Consider the following 8,693-nt stretch of genomic DNA (forward strand, 5'->3'; position numbering starts at 1 on the left):
TGCATCGGCGCTGGCATGCACGTGACGGAAATCGGGGGGCGTGGCCGAACGAAAACCCGACGGATTCGGAAAAACAGCCGCATTTAAAAAAAAAAAAAAAAGTGTTGCGGAACTTGCACTTACCTTCACTAGGAACAGGCCGGTGAACTTGAGTGCATTTCGGGGAACTTCAGCAAAGCAGCGCCACCTGGTGGACGTTGGAGGAACTACCTTAGTGAATCCTGGCCGGACCCGATTCCACCGCAGAGAATGCGCAGCTGGATCGCGAATGGACCGGGTAAGTAAATCTGCCCCAATATTGAGTGGTGAAACAAAGAGACAAAAAGGGCGGTCTAGCACCGGACGAGGTGGAGCTGATACATATTTATATACAGTATAGTGAGCTGGATGCCAGAGGGAATGGACCCTATAAGAGCTGTCTAAAGTATGCACCGTGTGCATAGCATGAAGATGGCCGCTGGGATGTAAGTCCAGTACACCAGGGCCCCTTAAATAAGGCTACCAGTTCTTACCTAATGTTCATAATGTTGCTCCCCCGTCCTCCCATGCCTCCCTTACACCTGAGCCTACTCATCAGATTGTATTGATATTGTTCAATAGTCCAGTTTTCTTACTATCTCCATGGAGACCTGTCCTAAACGCACATGGATGTGGACAATTGTTTCTTCACGCCAAGCATGCTCACTAGTTTTTAGTGACCCATTTACTTAAATGGGTTAATGGTCCATGACCCTGGGTCTGTATTCCACGCCTCAGCATGACTGACCCGATGAGACAATGCACATGTAATACAGAAGCCTCTTCTACACTCATGCTATAATTTTGTGTACAAGGTCTCAGGTCGGTCTGAAGCAGCTTTGAGAACCCAAAAATCCTGGGCAACCTGGAGGATATCCGATTAATGCCAATGAGATGAACTACTTTATGACTCTGCTCCCATTTAAAGTCTCTTACATCATCCCAGGAATAATTTAAAGGGAACCTGTCACCAGGGCCGATTCTAGCATATTTGCTGCCTGAGGCGAATATTAAAATGCTGCCCCCCCCCACTCCCTGTTAAGTAAATGCTGAAAACTTTACTAACAATTAACAACCCTACAGACAGCTCCCTGACACTGTGTGACTGACTACAGGTTCTGGGAGTCATTAGTGGCATCTAGTACCTTATAGATGACAAGCTCTTCCATCAGGAGGACTTTATTCCGGGTTCTCCAATCCATGACGTATCACTGCTGAATTCACGGGCAGATATCTTCAGCTCCATGCAGCATCTCCACCCGGCGTCCCTAAAAATACCACAGTCACTTACAGTATAAAGTCTCCTGGATAACAACACTGTGCTCCTAAATATTATATACCACTCACAACACAACTGACCGCACTCTCCACACATATAAAACATCCCGTCATTATATATATATATATTCTACTGGAATTATAGCATGCACAGCAGCAATCAATATACAACACCCCCAATTTATTAATACAGACCCCCCCCCTAACATTTAGTTTAAATTATGCAAAGTAATCTACTGTATCCTATAACTAATATATCCCACCCTGTTATTATGTTACGTGTGATTTTATATTCAGTGCTACCCTGATTAATGTAAATATATAGCACCCCCTAATATACAGACCCCCCAGCTTAGTAATATACAGTATCGCATATACAGTTCCCCCGCTCAGTAATATACTGTATCCCATATACAGCCCCCCCCCCCAGCTTAGTAATATACTGTTTACCCCCCAGCTGAAATCTGGCCCCATATAAATAAATATATCAAACCCCCCCGACAGTATAAAACAGTTATGGCCCCATATAATATATCAAACCTCCCCCCCCACAATATAAAACAATTATGGCCCCATATAATATATTAACCCCCCCCCCCCCACACACACACACACACAGTTTAAAACAATTGTGGCCACATATAATATATCAACCCCCCCCCCCCAGTATAAAACAATTATGGCCACATATAATGTAAACAGCACCCCCCCCAGTATATGACAATTATGGCCCCATATAATATATACCCCCCACACAGTATAAAACAATTATGGCCACATATAATGTAAACAGCACCCCCCAGTATATGCCAATTATGGCCCCATATAATATATACCCCCCACACAGTATAAAACAATTATGGCCACATATAATGCATACAGCACCCCCTAGTATATGACAATTATGGCCCCATATAATGTATACAGCCCCCCCCCCACACACAGTATAAAACAAGTATGGCCACGTATGCCCCCCCCCCCCCCACACACACACAGACACAGTATATGACAATTTTGGCCCCCATTCCCCCTTATCAGCCAGATTAGAATTAATGAAAGTGCATGAAAAATAATAAAATCCTACTCACCTGCAGGCAGCTGCTCCCTCGGCGCGCGGCTCCGGTCTTCACGCGGCTCTCCTGTGAGCTGCGGCTCCACGCAGTGACACAGGCGTCGTGACGTCGTGACGTCATGACGCCTGTGTCACTGATTAGAACGGAGCGACGCAGCAGCCGGAAAGGCGCTGCGTCGCTCCGCATATAAATCGCGCCTGTGTCTTAAAGAGACAGGCGCGATTTATTTAGCTGGTGGACGATTCGGGCGTTAATGGACGCCCGAATCGCCCACTTTAGAGCGGCGAATTTCGCCACCCTGTACAGGGACCCGCAATCTGCCGCCTGAGGCGAGATTTTCATCTCGCCTCATGGCAGATGCGGCCCTGCCTGTCACCACATTTTCACATATACAGCTAGTAACAGGTTCCCATAGAGTCCTATACTAACCCCCTTCTTTTAGCTAAAAATGGTTTCCGTTTCATCCCCATAAATCAACTATATCTTATATTATCTGGCATCAGAGGGGGCGTGTCCTGCTCAGCCAGCCCCTCCCATCTACACCTCCCCATGTCCCATGCCTTTTCACAGCACGTCATGTGACCAGGGTGATGTCATCTAAGGTCCTTTACCCAGTTACACTTGAAACGTCTACAACATATATCTGATCACATGAAGTCACAGAAGCCTCCATGGACTTCTACTCCTCCTCATCCTCCATGGAGGCTGCTATAAATTCATGTGATCAGATACAAATATGGGGTACATGCTGCAATTGTAAAAACCTTAGATTACATTATACAGGTCACATGACATGAAGTGCCTAATGAAGTAACAGAGCTCTCTTCTCAATGTTCCACATAGCAGCATGTAGTAGCAGTGAGACCTGTCAATCAGGACTAGGGAGGCGGGGCAGTGCAGTGAACACTGCATATACCGGACCCCATTACTATCATTGGACTCACATCAGGCGAGTTACATATACGTTTACAATTTGAATTTTTAACATTGCTAAAAGGAACCATTTAGGGATAAGAGCAATGCTTTTTAGTATTTATTTGGGGTGGGTTTAATTTGCATGACAGGTTCTCTTTAAGGCAATGTTCACTGAAGACTTCTAGCAAGGCATAAAGTGGCCAATTTCACTAAATACTATGTATCCAGCTTCATTTACCCAAAGTTTCTTAGCTTTAAAAAGGAAGGTCTGTGTGTGTTTAGATCCCAGAATCCTGACATCCTCAGCGACGAGGAGCTCACGGCGCAATGTTCTTTCTTAAAGCCGTGTTGATTGCCTGTTAAAACGCATTCCCTCTTCTCCAGGGGGAAAAACACTCTCTGAAGAAAAAACCTTTTTGACTCTGCAGTCCATAATGATAGAGAATGACCAGAATGCGATGCTCCTAAATGACCCAAATTTCCTTTCATCCACCCGCTACTTCGGAGTTTCAAAGCAGCTCTCACTGTGCAAAGCTCTCACAAGCATCTCAATGTCTGAGCACTCAGGAGGAGGAACAAACGCTGAGGCCGGGCAAAGGAGCCAGATCCAACTCCACAGGGAACCAGGAACAAGTTATCTACTACACAATGTAATAGAGACCGGATATAACATGTCTATACACACAGGAAGTCATTGCTTCTACTAGGAATAATATAGAAATACAACCCCCCCCCCCCCAACACAAAAACCAGTCCATCAACATGTTCTAAAGATAAATCTCTGTGTGACGATAAACTATAATATGGAACAAATCTTCAAAAATGTAACCTAATATTTTGGAATTATTATACTGATACAATTTACCAATTTACATTGGTAGTATACTACAGAGCTGCACTCACTATTCTGCTGCTGGTGCAGTCACTGTGTACATACATGGCATTACTTATCCTGTACTGATCCTGAGTTACATCCTGTATTATACCCCAGAGCTGAACTCACTATTCTGCTGCTGGTGCAGTCACTGTGTACATACATGGCATTACTTATCCTGTACTGATCCTGAGTTACATCCTGTATTATACCCCAGAGCTGCACTCACTATTCTGCTGCTGGTGCAGTCACTGTGTACATACATGACATTACTTATCCTGTACTGATCCTGAGTTACATCCTGTATTATACCTCAGAGCTGCACTCACTATTCTGCTGCTGGTGCAGTCACTGGGTACATACATGACATTACTTATCCTGTACTGATCCTGAGTTACATCCTGTATTATACTCCAGAGCTGCACTCACTATTCTGCTGCTGGTGCAGTCACTGTGTACATACATGACATTACTTATCCTGTACTGATCTGAGTTACATCCTGTATTATACCCCAGAGCTGCACTCACTATTCTGCTGCTGGTGCAGTCACTGTGTACATACATGACATTAATTATCCTGTACTGATCCTGAGTTACATCCTGTATTATACCCCAGAGCTGCACTCACTATTCTGCTGCTGGTGCAGTCACTGTGTACAAACATGACATTAATTATCCTGTACTGATCCTGAGTTACATCCTGTATTATACTCCAGAGCTGCACTCACTATTCTGCTGCTGGTGCAGTCACTGTGTACATACATGACATTACTTATCCTGTACTGATCCTGAGTTACATCCTGTATTATACTCCAGAGCTGCACTCACTATTCTGCTGCTGGTGCAGTCACTGTGTACATACATGACATTACTTATCCTGTACTGATCCTGAGTTACATCCTGTATTATACCCCAGAGCTGCACTCACTATTCTGCTGCTGGTGCAGTCACTGGGTACATACATGACATTACTTATCCTGTACTGATCCTGAGTTACATCCTGTATTATACTCCAGAGCTGCACTCACTATTCTGCTGCTGGTGCAGTCACTGTGTACATACATGACATTACTTATCCTGTACTGATCCTGAGTTACATCCTGTATTATACCCCAGAGCTGCACTCACTATTATGCTGCTGGTGCAGTCACTGTGTACATACATGACATTACTTATCCTGTACTGATCCTGAGTTACATCCTGTATTATACTGCAGAGCTGCACTCACTATTCTGCTGCTGGTGCAGTCACTGTGTACATACATGACATTACTTATCCTGTACTGATCCTGAGTTACATCCTGTATTATACCCCAGAGCTGCACTCACTATTCTACTGGTGCAGTCACTGTGTACATACATGACATTACTTATCCTGTACTGATCCTGAGTTACATCCTGTATTATACCCCAGAGCTGCACTCACTATTCTGCTGCTGGTGCAGTCACTGTGTACATACATGACATTACTTATCCTGTACTGATCCTGAGTTACATCCTGTATTATACCCCAGAGCTGCACTCACTATTCTGCTGCTGGTGCAGTCACTGTGTACATACATGACATTACTTATCCTGTACTGATCCTGAGTTACATCCTGTATTATACCCCAGAGCTGCACTCACTATTCTGCTGCTGGTGCAGTCACTGTGTACATACATGACATTACTTATCCTGTACTGATCCTGAGTTACATCCTGTATTATACTCCAGAGCTGCACTCACTATTCTGCTGCTGGTGCAGTCACTGTGTACATACATGACATTACTTATCCTGTACTGATCCTGAGTTACATCCTGTATTATACTCCAGAGCTGCACTCACTATTCTGCTGCTGGTGCAGTCACTGTGTACATACATGACATTACTTATCCTGTACTGATCCTGAGTTACATCCTGTATTATACTGCAGAGCTGCACTCACTATTCTGCTGCTGGTGCAGTCACTGTGTACATACATGACATTACTTATCCTGTACTGATCCTGAGTTACATCCTGTATTATACCCCAGAGCTGCACTCACTATTCTACTGGTGCAGTCACTGTGTACATACATGACATTACTTATCCTGTACTGATCCTGAGTTACATCCTGTATTATACCCCAGAGCTGCACTCACTATTCTGCTGCTGGTGCAGTCACTGTGTACATACATGACATTACTTATCCTGTACTGATCCTGAGTTACATCCTGTATTATACCCCAGAGCTGCACTCACTATTCTGCTGCTGGTGCAGTCACTGTGTACATACATGACATTACTTATCCTGTACTGATCCTGAGTTACATCCTGTATTATACTCCAGAGCTGCACTCACTATTCTGCTGCTGGTGCAGTCACTGTGTACATACATGACATTACTTATCCTGTACTGATCCTGAGTTACATCCTGTATTATACTCCAGAGCTGCACTCACTATTCTGCTGCTGGTGCAGTCACTGTGTACATACATGACATTACTTATCCTGTACTGATCCTGAGTTACATCCTGTATTATACCCCAGAGCTGCACTCACTATTCTGCTGCTGGTGCAGTCACTGTGTACATACATGACATTACTTATCCTGTACTGATCCTGAGTTACATCCTGTATTATACTCCACCTTCTTATACATCTTTTTATAAAAATATTATCTTGAGCTAAAATTGTGGTGATTCAGTTGCTTAGCTGTTAGGGTTGTGCCTTATATCAAGCTTTCAGTAGAATTGGAATTGTAGCTCTGGATTATAATATAAAGTGACTCTACTGTGTATAAACATGTAGCGCGTTCAATGCTTTTCACAGATGAAATCAGCAAACCTGGAAATTACGGGTTACAGATGTCAGGAGTCACAGCAGGAGATATTGGGGTTCATGTATAGATGATTGTAGGACAGAGCAGGGGAGCGATTGTGTGGACTGTATTCCATAACACATTACAATTACGGACATCAAGTATCGGCAGCTCAGAAAGATCCCCCTCCCCCACCCGTCCGGCCGGTAACAGAGGTTTATGCCTTAATTTTTACATGTCTTGCAGTTCTGACATAAGTTATGATACAAATAAATCACTGTCACTGCAAATAGAAAGGTAAGAGGAGCAGAACGCGGGGCGCAAGCCTCAGAGGATGTCACTGGAAATAACAAAAATACGGATTATTTACTTGTTTTTGAAAAAGACAAATCACTGCTGAGACAGTATCACAATGCAGCTCCAATCTGTTACAGGTTACAGGATATCCAGCCATATAGGAGCAGCTGACCAGGCCTGGGAGGAGAGATATGTTATATCTTATATTATAGTAGCTGTAGCTCCCGGCGTTGCCCAGGGTAGTAAATAACTGCTCTAAGCTACAACAAAATAGAATGAGTTAACAAAAAACTGTTTTATTTGTATCTTACTGTCTCTCTGACTGTCTCTGAATATTTCTCTCTGAGTCTCTCTGACTGTGTCTATCTGTCTCTGTTTCTGTCTGTCTCTGACTAGAGACAGTCACAGACAGACAGAAACAGAGACAGTCACAGACAGATAGACACAGTCAGAGACACTCGGAGACAGAAATGGTCAGAGATAAAAGGTCAGAGACAGACACACAATACCAAAAAGAAGATATAACCACTACACAAATAACATGTCCCTATACTGAGCACGAACCACAATGCCAAAAAAAAGTAATCAGGACTAAATTCATAAAAAAATCACGATACATAAAACAACAAAAATACAATGATCAAATTTTATTCACCACAAGGTATCAAAAAGGACAATACAATTTAAAAACATCACTAAAATACACAACAACAAACACACAAAAGCACAGGTGAAACTGTGTATTTATTTACCACCACCGTGTGTTTTTTGTTGTGTATTTTAGTGATGTTTTTAAATTGTATTGTCCTTTTTGATACCTTGTGGTGAATAAAATTTGATCATTGTATTTTTGTTGTTTTATGTATTGTGATTTTTTGATGAATTTAGTCCTGATTACTTTTTTTGGTATTGCAGAGACAGACACAGTCAGAGACAGTCAGAGACACTCAGATGGATATGTTCAGAGACAGTAAGAGAGAGAATAAGATACAAATAAAACTGTCTCTATTTCTGTCTGACTATCTCTGTCTCTGGGTTTCTCTGACTGTCTCTGTTTCTGACTGTCTCTGATTGTCTCTGACTTTCTCAGACTGTCCTTGTCTCTGATTGTCTCTCACTTTCTCAGACTGTCTCTGTCTCGGACTGTCTCTGTCTCTGACACTGTCTGTCTCTGTCTGACTGTCTCTGGTTTTCTCTGTCTATCTTTGACTGTGACTGCCTCTGAACCATCTCTGTCACTTTGTTTATGGGGGGATTTATCATAAGTGTCTGAGAGCAGAACTGTTCTAGTTGCCCACAGCAACCAATCAGAGCTCAAGTTTCATGTTCCCAAGTTTTATAAAATTACAGCAGATCTCCGATTTTTTTTCCATGGGCAACTGGAACAGTTTTACCGCAGACATTTCTGATAAATCTCCCCCTATCTCTGTCTCTCTATCCATATTCTCTCACACATA

At 43.0% G+C, this 8,693-nt stretch overlaps 1 protein-coding gene across 1 annotated transcript in view; it reads right to left on the reverse strand.

The window, feature by feature from the left end:
- PTPRF (protein tyrosine phosphatase receptor type F) overlaps positions 1–8,693 on the reverse strand; it is a 697,698-nt gene that overhangs the window by 417,562 nt on the left and 271,443 nt on the right. The window lies entirely within an intron of this gene.

This window comes from Engystomops pustulosus, chromosome 10, assembly GCF_040894005.1.
Source record: "Engystomops pustulosus chromosome 10, aEngPut4.maternal, whole genome shotgun sequence".
NCBI classification, from domain to species: domain Eukaryota; kingdom Metazoa; phylum Chordata; class Amphibia; order Anura; family Leptodactylidae; genus Engystomops; species Engystomops pustulosus.